Source organism: Meleagris gallopavo, chromosome 5 (genome assembly GCF_000146605.3).
Source record: "Meleagris gallopavo isolate NT-WF06-2002-E0010 breed Aviagen turkey brand Nicholas breeding stock chromosome 5, Turkey_5.1, whole genome shotgun sequence".
NCBI classification, from domain to species: domain Eukaryota; kingdom Metazoa; phylum Chordata; class Aves; order Galliformes; family Phasianidae; genus Meleagris; species Meleagris gallopavo.
In genome coordinates this window covers 3,556,497-3,573,644 of record NC_015015.2, presented here as the reverse complement: position 1 = coordinate 3,573,644, position 17,148 = coordinate 3,556,497, and the positions used below count along the sequence as shown (strand labels likewise).

The 17,148-nt window shown below is 36.9% G+C and overlaps 1 long non-coding RNA gene across 1 annotated transcript in view; it reads right to left on the bottom strand.

The window, feature by feature from the left end:
• Positions 1 to 16,823, bottom strand: part of LOC104910936 — a 45,351-nt gene extending 28,528 nt beyond the window's left edge. Inside the window, exon 1 of the long non-coding RNA XR_004159797.1 lies at positions 16,754 to 16,823. This is a non-coding gene — a long non-coding RNA (uncharacterized LOC104910936). The remainder of the gene's footprint in view (positions 1 to 16,753) is intronic.
• Between the last annotated feature and the right edge of the window lie 325 nt (positions 16,824 to 17,148).

The following is a 17,148-nucleotide window of genomic DNA, read 5'->3' as shown; positions in this document are numbered from 1 at the left end:
AAAAAAAAAACAAAAAAAAAACAGGACAGCCAGAGAAAATAGTTTCTGGCATGAAAGTGCACATGAAGCAAAAGGTGTGTCATTGAATCCCTCCACAAGAAACAAATTGCACCCACTGACATTCATCAATGTTTGCTGAACATTTATGGAGACAAATGGAGACCAAACAGTGGATGTCAGTACAGTGAAGGTTGGACTGCGTTGGCACCTTTTCCTAGCAAAGATGCTATCATAGCAGCTGTGAAACAGTGGGTCACTTCCACTGGTGAAGAGTCTTACAAGCACAGCACACAGGCTCTTGTTCCTTGCTGAAGAAAATGCATGGCTAATTGGTGGTAACTATGTTGAAAAATAGTGTTCCTTAGCTGGGCATTTGCTCTACCAAGTAGCATTATTGTGCTCTTTGCATCTGTTGTGCGTTCCCCTGTGGTTATTTCCCTGGAAATAAATAGGAGGCAGGACGTATATTTCTACCAGTACAAATCTAAGTAGTAACGGAACAATCATAAATAATTTGCAACAAAAAAAAATTAGAAGTTTATAAATTTTGGAAATAGCTAGATTATGATACAGCCTTCCAGCAGAGAGGCCCTGAGAACACTGACTTAACAAAAAAAAAGTTAAGTAGAAATCTAATTAAAAAGTTGTAGCAATGAACAGGGTAGTAGTAAATTCAAAGGCAGATTAAGCATCACAATCTTATATTCACAAAGGAAATTAGAAGCCACAGTAAAATGACCAAGACTAGAAGCAAAATAAATGGTGGAGCAAGGAATACAGCAGCAAAGACTAGAGAGTCTAAGAAAGTTAATCCAAATACTTTATATGTATATAATGGTTTTTCAGGTCCACTTTAAGAATATGTTGGTAACTCCTTGAAACTTAAGTATATTTCCCTTGTGTAATAATAATCAAAGTAAGCTACTCAGATATTAGTTTCACTGAAATAACTGTCAAAGCCACAAGACCTTCCTACACACTACAACGAAATAAATTTTAATTTGCACTTTGGCAAAAAGAGTTTGACTGCTAAGACTAATGTTTTGCATTTTCTATTTTGCTTCCATAACAACTTAATATACTACAGAGGAAAGAGAGTAAGATAATGAAACTGCATAACAACTCAAGTAAGACCAGCTTTTAAAACAGTTGGCAAACAAGCACTCAAGACAGTATTCTCATGTTTACAACCTCTGAAATGAATGAAATCTATGTTTATGAAAGCCACTAAGGAAAAAGAGGCACAAGGAAAACAGTGTACAAAAAGATATAAAATGCAAAAAAAAAAATTGTGATCAAATTAAACACGAAGAAGTTTTCTCCAGAAGACACATATGTGCACTTTCTAGTGCAAACAATTAGGAGATAGAGAGGGGCACAGTTTTAAGTGACCCTAAACAAAAACATTCATTAAAGAGTATGTTGATGGACTTGAGTATAAGCTGTATGTTGTAAGATCCATGACCACCTCAAAAAAAGAATGCAGCATAGTGCTGGTGCAATCTGTCATCAGCTCCACCCTGCAGCTCTTCTTGTATTTTAGGTAATAGAAAATGATAATACTGATGATTTTTACAGCACTATATACCTCTTTTGGTCTTAGCAAAGAGTCAGTCTGTAATAACAAGTTGCACTGAATTTCGTTTTCAGAATCCTGCTCGTATACACAACTTACAAAAAAGGGCAAAGACTTCCCTTTTCATGATGATCCTCTGTTCTATGGAGTAATACATATACTTAAGCCTGGCACAGTGATAGACTGCCCTGAGATGTAAAAATAAATAAGAAATATTTTTTCAAAGAGCTTAGACATTGAAATTTCTAACTCAAGTACTACCATAAATGGATATGATGGAAAAAGAAGTTTTAGCACAAATATTATTAGACGATTCATATTACTGTTATTATTCATGCCCAAGACTAAATCTGGGCAATTAAACATGCCAAGCATGTTTAAATGCTACTCACAATAGGGGTGAATAGTACTGTTTACATAAACAATCCAATTATTGGGTACCAATCAACACAGACCCAGTAGTCAGTAGGGGAGCACCAATTTAAACAAGCAAAGAATGCAGACATTTACTCTAGCTATATCAAGGGCATTTCCAAAGATAAGATTTGTGAAGCAGATAATGATCACAAACATCATGCTTGTTTTTGTCAGATTGGTTTCCAGCTTGTTCTCTTGAGAAAGTAAAGATAAAAACATTAACACTTTCAGCTACTGTTTTCATGGTAAAGATCAATTATTTTCGTAAAATGAAATTTCACGTACTTAAAGTTGTCATGCAAGAATGCATTTTCATGGACAAACATTCTTACTGGAATCAAGTTCAAATAATTGAGCCTTAGGATAATAGCAACTTTATAACATCCATTCTCTGCTCTTTTAATGAATAAAAACACATTTGGTTGTCTAAAAAAAATTAGACACATTGATTCTTATGTCCATTACTGAGAACACCCTATACGCACAGAAATAGAGGCATCTTGCTGGTTATAGAAGTGTATGAACTTAACAGCATAACTATTTAATTTACCTTCTATGCACAAATACAAGTAATCATTTCAGATAAGTATTGAGTACGTATTTACAAGAGTTTTATGCATGGAAGAAAAATTACATTCCCAAATTAAGAAAATGTACATAATTTAAGAGGTAATTGACCAACAAATGTTGTGCGTGATTCTGTTTAACCCAATTACATACGTCATTTGTAAAGTGGGAATACAGCTAAAATCATCATTTGTGGAGGCAGCATAAATAGCTATTAAGACCAGCTTAGATGTTTGCCAGCTTTCTTCCCTTTAAGATGTCATAAAAAAAAAAAGAGGACCCCAATCTTACTACAAAATCTAAGCATAAGCTTTTATTTTCAATTTCAAGCATGTATTTCTGAAGGAAGGAACATCAGAGCTCTGTCCAAGAAAGATTCAATTATACAAGCAGGTCAAAAGGGAACATTTTTCCAAGGCTAATCTAGGAACAACAAACCAGTTTCCCATCCTTTAACACCAGGTCAACTGTGCATAGTGCCAACATTACCACTTATCCAATGAGAAAGAAACACGAAGTCATACCAAATCTGGACTGAAGAATGTTATTGCAATTTGTCTGGTTACATAACAGTCAGCAGCCTGCTTCACTACTGCTGTATAGCTTAACCATTAAAAAACCAAGACTATCTTAATCAGCAAATTTCCATTTTCTGTACTGCAGGACAGCAGGATGTTAAAAAGCCACTGCCCTCAGCTCCATTTCTGCAATAAGCAAAAATAATACAATAGACAGAGCCCTTCATACTTAACTTTTTGAAATACTCTAAAATCCATATGGTTATTAGAACTGTCCTGAAGTCGTCTATAACTCAGGAATGCAGGAACTGAATGTTCATATTACACATCTTCTGTGAGTGCTCTTACCAATCTCGTGTGCTCTCTGGCCCAGTGAATATCAATTTGCAGTAAATGAAAGAACTCCAAGAGGATGCATAAAAGCAGAAACGTATCAAAAGCCAAATTCAAATCCAGCTTGAATTTGGCTTTGCTTCAGGTTTCTGACATCACCAGCAAATGTCTTTCCTTCTCATTTCACACAGAAAGCTTTGAAAAGCCTCCCACTTTAGTAGTGAACATAATTTGAAACCTAAGAAAAGGCATGAGATATGGAAAAGAGTTCCTATACACAACTTTGTGAGCTGCTAGATGGAATGCTGCATTTGCATGCACAGCAGCCCTGGCTTCATGTTTTCCCACTGCTAGCAGCTGTGTGTGTATCAGCACCGTTAGCACCAGTACTCCAAGCACTCCTCAGAGGGCAATTGTGTTTTAGTTACTTCTGCAAGAGGGCAAAGTGTTTGAATGAAAAGCTTGCAGTGCTTCTCCATCTCTGTTCCTATTCAGAACTATTACAAGTAAATTCTCAGGAACTTCACTGCACTTCTAACTGGGTCAGCAGCTCAACTCTGATTTCATTGGGCCCACATACTGCACGTACCCATGAAGCATTTTGTGCAGCAAAAATGTCTATTGGTGTCTAAATGCCACTGGGAGAGCTTTAGCTTCCCTAATTTTTGCCTGTCTTCTAGCTCAGCTGTTGCAAATAAACCTACACAGAGCAGTAAAGAATGATCTGCCATAGGAATGAAAACAAGTAGAATAATTTAAGGAAACAACTGGCAGAAGGATACACCTTCAAGACACATGGGAGAAACCACTCTTCAAGAACTGAAGCAAAAGCACTTAAATCTATACAGTAAGGGAGAAATTCTGCAGGTGTAAAGGAAACAGTGTGTTCATGGAGCATGAGGTTAATCAGAGAATCACTTTGCACAGCTGTATGTGCTAGCTTAATTAAAAATCCTCATTTATTTATTTATTTGGAAAAACACAAACTCCAGCCATGTAGTACAACTGCTTGCCAATATATTTCCCACTGAGGAAAATGCATTTTGTGCAAGGCTTTACTTAGATCTGAGTACCAATTGAGTTACCAGAAAAAAAAAAAGGCTAACTTCCCCTTTGAAAACCTGTGGTAACATTTAAAATGTAATTGCTTTTAGAAAATGACAACCAATTAATCAACAGCAAAAATGCATGCTAGGCATCCAAATAATTCAATGTCAAGCAGCATAATAAAAGTGTCTTTTTTACTTTCTACTTCCAGATATATTTTTTTTAAACTTAGTTTCAGAGTGCATCTATCTACATACACTGGTACTTGCATTTTGTTATTATGCTTATTCACATCAAGTAAAAATCTTAATTTGTATGACTTCTACCCACAGACTTCTTCCTTATGATCTTCATCTACCCCTGCTATTTCTAAAGGTACAGATATCACGGTTACCACAAGTTGTTTCAGTCTGCATTTGTTTTACACGCTCTCTCCATTATCTTGCTACATACCCAGAGGATTTCTATCCACTGCTGATCACTAGAACAATTATTTCACTGTGTTACAAATCTGTAAATCAGTCATCATTACACAGAGGAAATTAACTGTGTTAGCATAACTATTGTGGAGTCTGAAAAAGTGGCCTGCCATGGAGCTGTAAGAATTTCTCATCTGAAGGATGTGCTCTGTTTCCCCACCCAGTTCCAATCAGATCTGTTATAAAGCAAGATGAAAGAATGAAGTAATTTCTTTACTCAAGATTTTTTTTTTAAACAGCGGAGAAATGTAGGTTAAGTTCACAGTTAAGACTGCGTTGAGTGCTATCTTCCCTTGACACATCATCCCTAGTTCTTTGCATCAGATTCTTCAACACCTCATCCACTCATGAGGCTAAGTTACACCTGCAGTTACTCTAACAGACACTGAACAGGGCTACCTTATAGAGTGGATCATCTTCCAGTTAGCTTCCCTTTGCTCCTCCTCTTAGAGGTGGCCAAGATAGGAGCTGCTAGAGGTTTCCTTCTCATCTCATCCTTTTTTCATCCCTTCAGGGCATAAAGGCTGCTTCTTTCCCCTATATTTCCTAGCTCTCCTGTCATAGGTGAGCAGGAATAAATACAATTAACTTGTACATTCACACATACCTATATAGGTATTGAGGGACTTAGAATTACTTGTTAAAACAAAATATCTTCTAAGCATTTAATTATAAAGATGAGTAGGTGAATGTGTGTACAAACATACATTCAACAATAATGCATATTTTCTGTGTGCAGGCACAGGTGAGTGTACACATGTGTATTAGGACTAAATAGTTCTAGGAAAATGAAACACCACAGGACAGCAGTTGTATGCCCACAGATGGAAACAAGTTTGTGCAGAAGAAACTAAATTGGTCTTGATGATGGTGGAAATAAAATTCTTGAACAATGAGTCAAGATTCAAAGCAATCAAAAGAAAGATTTTTCTTCATGAAAGTTTACGTGAAACTCTATCCAACACGAACAAATTGTAAGGATGTGCCACTGGTACTGCATTTTAACCTTCTGGGAGAGTGAAATAACATGCCCTGTATTTTAATGCATTCAGAAAAGCAGCGCTGTTCCAAACACATCCATTACTTTACCTGCAAGTCACTGTGCTTAAGCACTGGTCCTGGCACTGTAAGTGGGCATAGAAAGTATTTCTTCTGTACATTTACTACAGTAAGGTGACAGTAGCTGCTATAACTGAGGCTGGTAGTTTGTTTCCACTAGAGAGATACTGCTTGGTCTAAACTCTTCCATTTTATCTCCATTCAAAAATTTTTTGTTTAGTAATTTACTCTTACCTGTTCTATAATTTCAGAAAGACACTTCACTCTCTTTTTCTTTTAATCATCATGAGAAAAAGTATTTTTATTAAAGAGTTCTAATTCATTACCATGATTCTCCCTCCTGAAAAACAGGTACAGCACCATGGGGAAAAAGCAGACTTATGTACTTTTGAGAAATTTTGTACAGAGATTGAGTTAGACTTACTAAGCGGACAATGCACTGCACACATTTGTAGCTATCCCATGCAATGCATGTCTCACACAGACATTCTAGTTTAGTCACATTACACAAAACCCATTACTTTTCTTAATCTTCTATTTACAATAGCTTTCCAGTCATTTAAAACCCAAGGGTTATGAACTGTTCCACTTCCACATGAATTCAAGTGTTTGAACTTCTTTATTTGGTCTATAGCCTAACATAATAGGGCCCAAATGAAATTTTGGACTGATTCATAACTTGCAAGAAAGAGGAGCTCTGTAGCTGTGTGAAATTGAAAGCATAGGTTCAGTCATGATGTACCTCAAAGGCAGAAGTTTTTAATAATCTACCTCAGATCTGTAAGCCTTCATTGAAACACCCTCCTCCATTCCTAGTGCCCACATTTAATTCCAGTGGACAAGAAAGTGGATCTCCTAATCACATCAGTATAGCTACTGATGAGGGCTTGCCTGAGGGCCAGAGCTGTTATCACGTATGTAAACAGACAATAGAGCATAGATAAAGAAATGTGTCATGAGGACAAGATTCAGAGCTGCCTTCAATATTTCCTTGTCTGTTTTAGTGCTTAAAAACACACCTATTCTTCTTTGAAAGACAGTTGAGATGGGTAGATATATCACATAGGTACAACTTTGATTCATTAATAGAAGATAAACAGTTATTTTTCAGAAAACATTCACATAAGGAAATGGACAATTAATAAATGCTAATAATGATGGTAAACAATTTTAATGAGTATTGGTACCCTCAGTGTGCAACAAGGCAAGATTTGTTACAGATAACATGAGGAGAGAAGTATGGCCATTTACGCTGTATGACAGGGATTTTAGTAGGTAATTCGAGGTAGTAGCCAACCTCTTTTTGCAATACAGTTTGAACAAGATCAAGAACGACTGGATAAGCATCCTTTCTATTGCTTCTACCAAAGATACAGAAATTACCCACATTTAAAACACCCACACAGCAAATCCTTATGAAGATCTTGTGCTTTGATGCTAGGTCGGTATGACCATGGTTGTAGGAATCATTTGCAAGGGAAGAGAAAGAGCAAGGAAGACATATATTTGAAAAGATGATGGGGAGATGGAACAGACAAAACAAATAGTCTTATTGCACTGCCTGCTCCTGTCACCTTCTGATACACATTCCTGAAGTTCAGGATATACAATAATGCTGTTTTGGAGATGAGTGAGCTGTGACGTATCCATAACAAGTTTTATCAGTAGATCAATTTTAATTTTCAGTAATACTAAGCAGCACAATCATAAACAGAAGCAATCACTTTGTGATGACAGCAGTGAATTTCTTGCATTTTCCTCTATCAGTAAGAAAAGGGGAAATGCATCCAAATATCATTTTCATTTGCAAATTTATTATCACTAGATCATATTTTATTGCTATTATGTGAACAATGTATTCAGATATTAAGCTCAGAGAAATCCTCCTCATTTTTGGCAGTTTCCCTTTTATAACTCTTTAATCCCAGCTAGTTTTTGCCTCATTAATATAATTCCTCATTGATGACAATCTTAGAATAACGGATACTTTACAACATCAGTGAATGATGAGAGAATCTAATAATAAGTATGAAAATGAGTCCAGCAGAACGACAGGAATGAAAGCCTTAATGTTTTTTCTTGTTTGTTTGTTTTAAGAAGAACCATCTTCATTTATTCTACTGAGCAACTAAAAACCACCCTACATTAAGAAAAAAAATTTAGTTTGGGAATATCAGATTGAGATCTCTTTTGGTTCAACAGACCCACCAGTTCCTCCTAGGGATAAAAAAAAAAAAAGAAAAAAGCCTAGAACATGTTAAAACTAACCTGACTGAAGAGACTTCACCAACTACGTAACTAGTCATAGTTCTAGTTTCAGATTTGAGAACACGTAAGTGTCATCATCATTATAAAATACACCCAAGGCAGGATGCAGAGGTTTACATTTTTCTAACAGCTAAGTAGAAACCATTTCCAAACACCAGCCCTTCCTCATTCACAGTATGCAATTAATCCTCTCCTGCTATTTATACTCATAACCTCATTTCATATCAAGCATCCTTTGCTTGAAAAAGTCATGAGAAAGAACCAGTGAACAGTCAAGTAGCTATTTTTCAAGAGACTGCTTGCTTTGTATGTTTTTATATTGATGAGACACAGCTGTCAGATCCACCCTTCAACAACTTAATAAGCACCCAGATCATCTCTCCAGGTTCAGTAGCTGCTCACAGCACAATGACTTCCCATCCAGTTGGGAGTGGGAAGGGCTGAACTCTTAATTCTTCCCTAGAAGTAGCCTGGCAAAATTATCTCAGCTGGATAGTACTTCTCTGCCCTTAAGAAATCAATGTTCTGAAGGTTTTATAGCAAGTCTTGAAAGTGATACTGTAGTTTACTTCACAACATGTGGAAAATTCAACAACTTCAGTACTGCCAAAAAAGGGTCTTAAAGAGGACCTAGGGATCTACAGGCACATCAGCTTGACCTCAGTGCCAGAGAAGGTTATGGAATCATCTTGATTGCAATCACACAACGTATGCAGGACAACCGGAGCATCAAACCAAGTCAGCATGGACTCATGAAAGGCAGGTCCTGTCAGAACAACCCCATTTCACTATAATAAACATGAGTTATCAGTGTGCCCAGGTGGCCAAGACAACCAATGGTATCCTGGCTTGTGTAAGTTAGCAGGAGCAGGGAGGTGATTGTCCCTCTGTTCTCAGCTCTGGTGAGGCTGTGTTCAGTTTGGGGCCTCCAACTACAAGCAAGTCATTAAAACCCTGGAGAACATCCAGAGAAGGGCAACAGAGCTGCTGTGAAGGGTCTGGAGCACAAGCCTTATGAGGAACAGCTGAGAGAACTTGGATTGTTTAGTCTGGAGAAGAGAAGGCTCAGGAGAAGTATTTTTTTTTTTCCTCTCTCTCTCTCTGCAGCTACCTGAAAGGAGGTGGTGGTGAGGGGAGGGTCAGCCTCTTCTTCTGTTTAACTAGCAACAGGGCTAGAGAAAATGGCCTCAAGTTGTGCAGGGAAATTTAGGTGGCATATTAGGAAAAGTTTCTTCTCTGAGAGAATGGTCAGACACTGTAACAGGCTGCTCAGGGAGCCGTTTGAGTCACCATCCCTGGAGGCATTCAAGAAATGTTTAGATGTGGTACTAAAGAACATCGCTTGGGGGGAAATACTGGTAGTAGGCAGATGGTTGGACCAAATCATCTTGGAGATCCTTCCCAACCTTGGTGATTCTATGATTCTGTGTCACAGCTAATAAGAGACTTGCTGGGACATGAAGTGATTAGAATTACTGTCAAAGCTAAACATTGTTAGGGACAAAAATAGTAGAAAGTTACAGTAGATAGTGATAGTCATTCTATTGGTGATGCAGCCCTAAGTCCTCAGTTCCCAGCAGGAAAGAGGAAAGGAAGCAGAGTAGGTTCTTGGAGTGGGTCTGCTCACCCTGAGGCAGAGGAATTCTGCTCACAGACAAAACCATGGGCAGTTCTAACAGGTTATAGTGGCTGTTCAGGAACTCCGTGCACATGCATCATACCAGCAGATTTTTTGGCACTGTTAGCAAGCATCATCCTCAGGAGTTTCTAAGAACACACGAATTTCATTCTTAAGACACTGTCACAGGGTTATCTAGATCTGTGTCCATGACAGGGGGGACAGCAGGCCCACCAGCCCAAAAAGGGAAGGGGAGAGGAAGAGGTGTTGATGGTTAACAGGCTGGTTCGACCCAGTACTGTGACTAATGGGGCAGGGGAACCCCAGGGAAAGGGTAGGGAGGTGGGCCTAAAAAAAACAGAACAGCAGCAATGATCTGGGGAGGAAAGTTTCTTTACTAAATATGATATAGGAATGCAAGATACACTATAATACAATATATAATTGGAATTTGAGGCTAATAAATAAAATGAGAGATACTTAGCTCTCAGAAGATCGGCATTAACTCTTTAACTCCCAGTGCTTTACGTGATGTTATGATGTAGAATAATGATAACAAAAATCATAACACCACGGCAGATAACTACCACAGAGAAATCCCTCTGGGTCTCACAATAAAGTATAATTGCTGAATTTCCTAGAGCTCTGTGAGCTGAACATCCCCAGAGTTCAGCTACTGATCTCAGATAAATAAGAAAAGAGAAAGAGTCAGAAATATGTAATCATGTCTCTAACTCACTACCACAAATTGGAATATTTTCAACTAACTCTGGTATAAGAAGTGATCAGCAGCAAAGCTGACATCTACAGTCATAGGAAAATATTATGTTGAATTCATATATCCTTTTAAGGCATTTTCAACATAATAACTGACAGAGAACAATAGCAGGGAATTCTCAGTGGTGGGATCTTTCCTCTTGGACATGATGCTACTGGTAAAACAAAGATGTTGAGGTTTCACAGTATTAGGATGGGTATCCCAATACAAACCATCTTCCTTCATGCGTAAAACACTGTCATTAAACTATAAACACACAGGAAAAGACAGCATGCCAAGGGAATTTATTCAAAATAGCTAAACCACTTGAGTCTGTAAGATCTGGCTGGAAATACCATGATACCATGACACACACATTTTCTAAGGCTGGCAATCAAGGACATAAAGAGAAGCCATCTTTAATCTTGGTCCTTGATTCATTCCCACTTCGACAAGTAGCCTAAATTGAATCAGATTCTACTCAATTGTGCTTTCTACTAAAAGATTGTGACCCACTCACTTGCATGGTATTCAACCAGAGTGAAATAAATAAGGCTAGGATGCGTACCACAGAGGATAACACATTTCTGAGGAAGTTTGCCATTTTTAAATTAAAAAAAGCTCTTAGCCTTTTCTAGGAGCTTGCTTACATTGTTTGTATTTGAATGTGAAAACACTAGCAATTAGTTAGATGACCATCTATGATAATTCTTTCCACAAAAAAAAAAATATATATACATTAGATAATGCCTTAACAAGGAAAAAGTCCACAAATACAATCAATGAACCCATTTCTGTCAGTGGTATAGCAGGGAGCAAGAATTTCCATCAGAAAAGTATTCAAACACAGCTAGTTTCATTCCAAAATAAATTTGCATTAGTAAGCCTGAGAAGACTACAGCAATATTGTAAATAAAACTCATTCTGTTAGAAGCATTTATGTTAATAATCTCTAACTGGTTCCTCAATATTTGCCATCTGACATTTGTTCATTTTCTTGCCCAGCACAAGTCAGTCATGACTCAGAAGGGACATGCTGGTAAATTTTTTTTTTTTTTTTTTGAAGATACTGAGGAATAGTCTCAAGTTTCTTTCATTCTTTGGAATGATTTTTTCCTCCATATATAGCTTTATTTTTCCCCTTTCTTATTTTTTAACTTGAGGACCAATTACAACAACAGCGTCTCAAAAGTACAGACATTGACAGATACAGTGGCCAAAGACCTGAGAAAAAAAAAAAAACCAAAGAATTGAGCTTTGTTTTTTTTTTTCCTGAATCCAAAAAACACTAGCATCTGCCTTGGCTTTAAAGAATGAAAATGACTTTTCAGGCATAAGGAGAAGAAAAGAAACGTTAAGAAAAAAAAAATCACAGCTACAAGTGTGCTCCTCCAAAAGCTACCAAGACAATTTTACATACACGATGCTTAATGAGACAATATTTGGTTTCCTGATTATTTCCAGGTGATGATCAGTTCTGTGCACTAGATCAGTGCATCGCTATCCAGGAGGTACCCACAGAGTACCCAAAGTTTCATCAAATCTCCATAGTTCGGTTCCAGTTGTACAGAAACTACAGATGTATTTGTCAAAGTGTCCTGGGGAAAGATGACAGTTTGAAGTTCTAGGAGAACAACCTGCTTTGATGCACTACTGGGAGAATGTTGTATGAGCATAAATTCACTGAGAAACATAGTACCTACGTTACCCAGAAGGGAAAAAAAAATCACATATTTCTAGATTTGTCCTCTTCTTGGTGGACACCTCCAGCGTGAAGGATCACTGCTGACGTGAGCAGTGATCTGTTTATCTGTTTAACCTTAGCACTGTTATGTCTTACAAGATAAATACAAATGACAGCTTTTTTAAAAATAAAACAGATGAAATACCAACTATTAACTTGTAAACTAAAAAGAGAAGCCAAGCAAGAAATCATTTAACTCCTCTTGCATATCATTAAGTGATTAAGTTATCCATTGGTCTGGGATAAGAACTCAGACATTTCTTTTGCCAACAGGAGTAATAACTCATTTCTGGGTGGATTATCAGTAAGAGTCCTCATTGAAGAGGAAAATCAGTTCTTCCCATTTCTTCTTGCAAAGTTGAGAAAGGACTGAGCTTTCACATGGAAACAGAATGTTTTCATCAGATCTCACACTTTGAGGCAGCAATTTGAATTAGGTGAGCTACTGATAATGCAGTAGGAAGTTGATTTGATCTGCTCTCTTTATCTGTCTTGCAAAGTTCCAGTGATTTGCAGACATTAACATTTAACTTTTACTTTCTTGTTTGTTATTTTAATAAAGCCTTGGAACTTGAGCCCATTACCTCAGGGCAGAAGCAATTTCACTGAGAAATTGGAGATAAACACCCAGCTCAATTTCTGATGTTATTCTTTTGTCCTTACTAATGTAAAAAAAAAAAACCCAGCTCATATAAAAATGACAGTCCTATGGAGTGAAAAATCACCTTGACCAAGCTTCTATTCAAATTCCTATTTATTGCTGCAGGCTGATGGATGGGTTTTACACTGACATTTTTACACTGTGAAATTCCACTCTTCAAAGCCCCATGTGAAGTCTGGCTGTGTGACAGGAGAAGAAACACAAAGAATAAGATCCTGTTAGCAAGCATGGTCCCACACAGCTACACACTGCTGTAGTTCCCACACTTGTGATCATTGTTTATAGCCCTTTTGTTTCAGCCAGACCAGCAGTCCAGGATAGAAAATAGACCTCTGCTCCTCTGCAGCACATGTAAGCTAGACATCACATTATGGAAATGTCATTTGATGAGATATGAGGTGCCATTTGAATAAATGTGAGAATTGACCTATTTGCCCATGCAGTTCCCATACAAGTCTCACATATCAAGCAACTTTTAAAGATGCAAAACTTTAAAAGTTTTGAGACAAATATCCAGTGCCAAGTTGGGTTTGTTTTTAGTTTTTCCTCCAGATCTGCATCACACACACATTACAGAAAGAAACATTTTGAAAACTTATCTGCAAAGCAGGTGCTCCACTAGAGGGGACTGAATTCCTAGAGACTGTTTTTGAGTGTCATATTCAGATGGGATAAGGTTTCCCTGTAGAATAAGGCAAGGAATTTCAAGGGAATTACCATGCGTCAATAACAAAACACAGAAGTTAAACAATGAAAAACACACTGCAGTCCTTCATGCTTTCAAATGCATGAACACTTGGAAGTTTCCAAAGCACTCCTCTCCATGGAAATACATACACACATACCTTTATCTAAAATACCTGGCCAAGTTCTGATAAACATTTCTTTACACATCCCCCTACATGATGGAAGAGGCCAAGTAGAAGGGGAGGCAATTGACAACAGGCATTTTACAGCTCTAGCAATCTCAAAATGCTTTCTCATGGCATCAACCCTCATTTCTTCAGGGCTCTAATAAACCAGTAGGAGAAACTTGCACTTGAACTATAAGAAGCACAATATATTCTTTTGTTGCCAAAAGGAGAAAATACCTCATTGGATTTCTCCATAAGCCTAGTTCAGCTCTTGTTGAGAGCTATGTTTTGTCCACTGACAGTTCCTCACCATGGGGAAACTCAAATGCCTCAGGGGTGATTGGGGAAGCAGAGTGTGTAGACCATGGCAGAATTTGATTTAGTTACGTAACCTTTCAACTTTTGTAAGATAGAGCAAGCATCAAAATCTCACACCCACACATAGTTTATCATTTAGGCTTAAATCTGATAACAGGACAATCACATATCAATTTTACATAACATCCAGGACGTAGAATATATTTTCGCTGTGGTAAACAGCACTATGGTTTTGTAGGTGTATTTATACTGGTCCCTGCTTAGAGTAGTAGCTGAGAATAAGGGAGCTAAGAACATTACCATTTTGAGTCCCACACAGAGTGAAATTTAATACACCCGTAGAATAAATGTAGAAGTCTGAGACTTCCTTCTGGACTAAAAGCAGTTCAGAGGCACGACAAAGAGCGTTGCAAGTCACAGGTGTTCCAGTCACCGTAGCCATGATACACTGAGAGGTTTGATTACACATGAGCTGGGCCCTATACTTATGCAACCATCCATTTACATTCAGATTCTACCATCTGTTCGTAGTACTACTGCTTTTCTTGGTATTACCTTGAAAACATATAATATACTTATTAGATGGTGTCAAAATATTTCCTTGTTTCTCAGATTGCACATTTTCAATCCTGGCCCCAATCAAAATACAATGTAGTATATACATCTACTTGCCACTAGAAGTATATCCCTACATTAACCTCAATCTTAAAAGAGAAAACATTTGTATGTATTCTACTAGTATAAAAAGTGATTACAAAATAGGCAAGTTATCTCATCTCTAACCTTCATTACTCATGGGAACTGATTAAAGAGATAGATATCATCTTTATTATGTGATTAGGATATCACCTATTAACAATTAATGAGCCTGCTGTGATTGCTTGCACAGAGACGAGAGTATTTGAATTAGTGCTAGGAATCCTGCATCCAGCCTGTTTCTACCTTTCTTCTACAAAAAGATTGTTTTTCATTTTAAAACAAACTAATTCAAATATAAACTCCATACATCAAAAGCTTGTCCAAATGAGCTACTTATTTCTAGAGCACTTACGTACAAGTGGTTGTAACTATATAATAATGCAACATTTTACCCATACAGTGATGGTTCAAGTTGTGTTTGAGTTTGTATTCTACATAATACTAAACATTATAAGAAAATAAAGCACTTTTTGCCTGAAAATACAAGTGTGATAATGGACAGGGTAGAGCATTTTGACTAATCATTTTACCAATTTCACAAGCAGCTTGAAAGAGATCACATTAGTTTTGTGGTTTTTTTTAATTTAAAAACCTCACACAAAATTCAGTCATTTGTGAAAATTATCTTAGTGTAATTGCTACACCAAATCTGTTTAGTATGCTCCTTTCTCTTTCTTCCTCTGACTGAAACATAGATGAAGTAATTACATGCAATTAAACTTATTCTTTCCAATGATCTTCCTTGTTTCCTTTTTGCATTTCACTACAATTACTGCAAATTTCCTTTCACTAATCAACTTGCACTTTTCAAACAATTTCACATGCATTTTATGCATCTAAAGGGACAACACAAAATTTAGTTGCTCTTTCAGAATAATCATCTCTGTCATCACTCTACATTAGAAGCAAACCAGTCAGAAATATTTTCATAGCTAGCTTTCAACTGTTTTATTTATTCTAAAGAATATTTGAACAAGAATCTCTTAAATAGTTTCCTTTTAGTTTGCCCTGGCAGAAGGCTGTTGCACATTAAAGATCTATACTGCACATTAAGGGTCTTACAATGAGGTCCACACAGTAAAAAGAATGAAAGTTAAACAACAGTACAAAATGATTTTTTTCCCCCCTTTACAGGTTAACATTAACATGAATCATTAATTACCACAAAGAAACCTCAGAAATTAAATCTCGTAGAAGTTCAACCACTTGAGGCAAAAAAACATTTGAAAAAAAAAAAATCTGCATTCTCAAAAAGGACACATCCTACCTTTCTTACATTTACTTAGTTTTTTGAGGTAAAGACAACCTTTTTATGTTTAGTTATAAAACCTGAATATGTGTAAAGATCTAGTAATACATAGGTAACACTGCAACATGAACGCCAATAAACAAAAAAGTCAACATCAGCAGAATATCTGTTCTTTATGAAGTTATAAGTGCTGACATTTTCCTAGTTCCTAACATCATAGGTATACAAATACTTCCCAACTACTATTGTGATGCATTATCAGCATCTCCTATATTAAAGTTTAAAGAAATGCACTACAACCTCAACTACAGTAGTTAATACAACTCCCATACTTATCTTTTAGAATTTGCTCGTCCAATTTCTATTAAGATAAAACGCAGTTGCTGCGTCAACCAAAACATACAGAAGTCAATGTAAATGCTAGTAAGCTTTCTATTGAAGACTAGTTGTTTCCAGTTCTTTCATATTGGAGTAAGATAACAACGCAAATTAAGATGTTATTTCCACTTCAAACTTAAGCAGCAGAAATTAAAAAACAAACAAACAAAAAACAAACAAAAAAAAACAAACAACACACACAAAAACTTACCTTAATTTCAACTCTCCCAATAAGCCCTAACCACAATTAAAAAGACACCATGAGCAAACATCTAGCTTGCTTCTATATATAGGAGGCTGATGAGCTCCACCCAAAATGCAGCACCCAATAGTTGCACCACAGTGTTTAGTGCTCACCTGTTTGCTCTGGTAACAGAGGCTGTAATTAGACGAAGGTATTAGAATCAGCTGGGAGCTTTGACAGGTGTTTTGTCACTTGTTTTAAATCTAACTTTTTTTTTTTTTGCTGCTCTGAGATGAGTTATTTTCAGATGAAAAATAACCAATAGTCCTGCACTGTAGAAAACTAAGAGCTGTTATCTGTAGGTGTCTTTGGTTGAACTGTAATGCTGAACAAAAATAACTACATGAGGGGAGCAGCTGGGG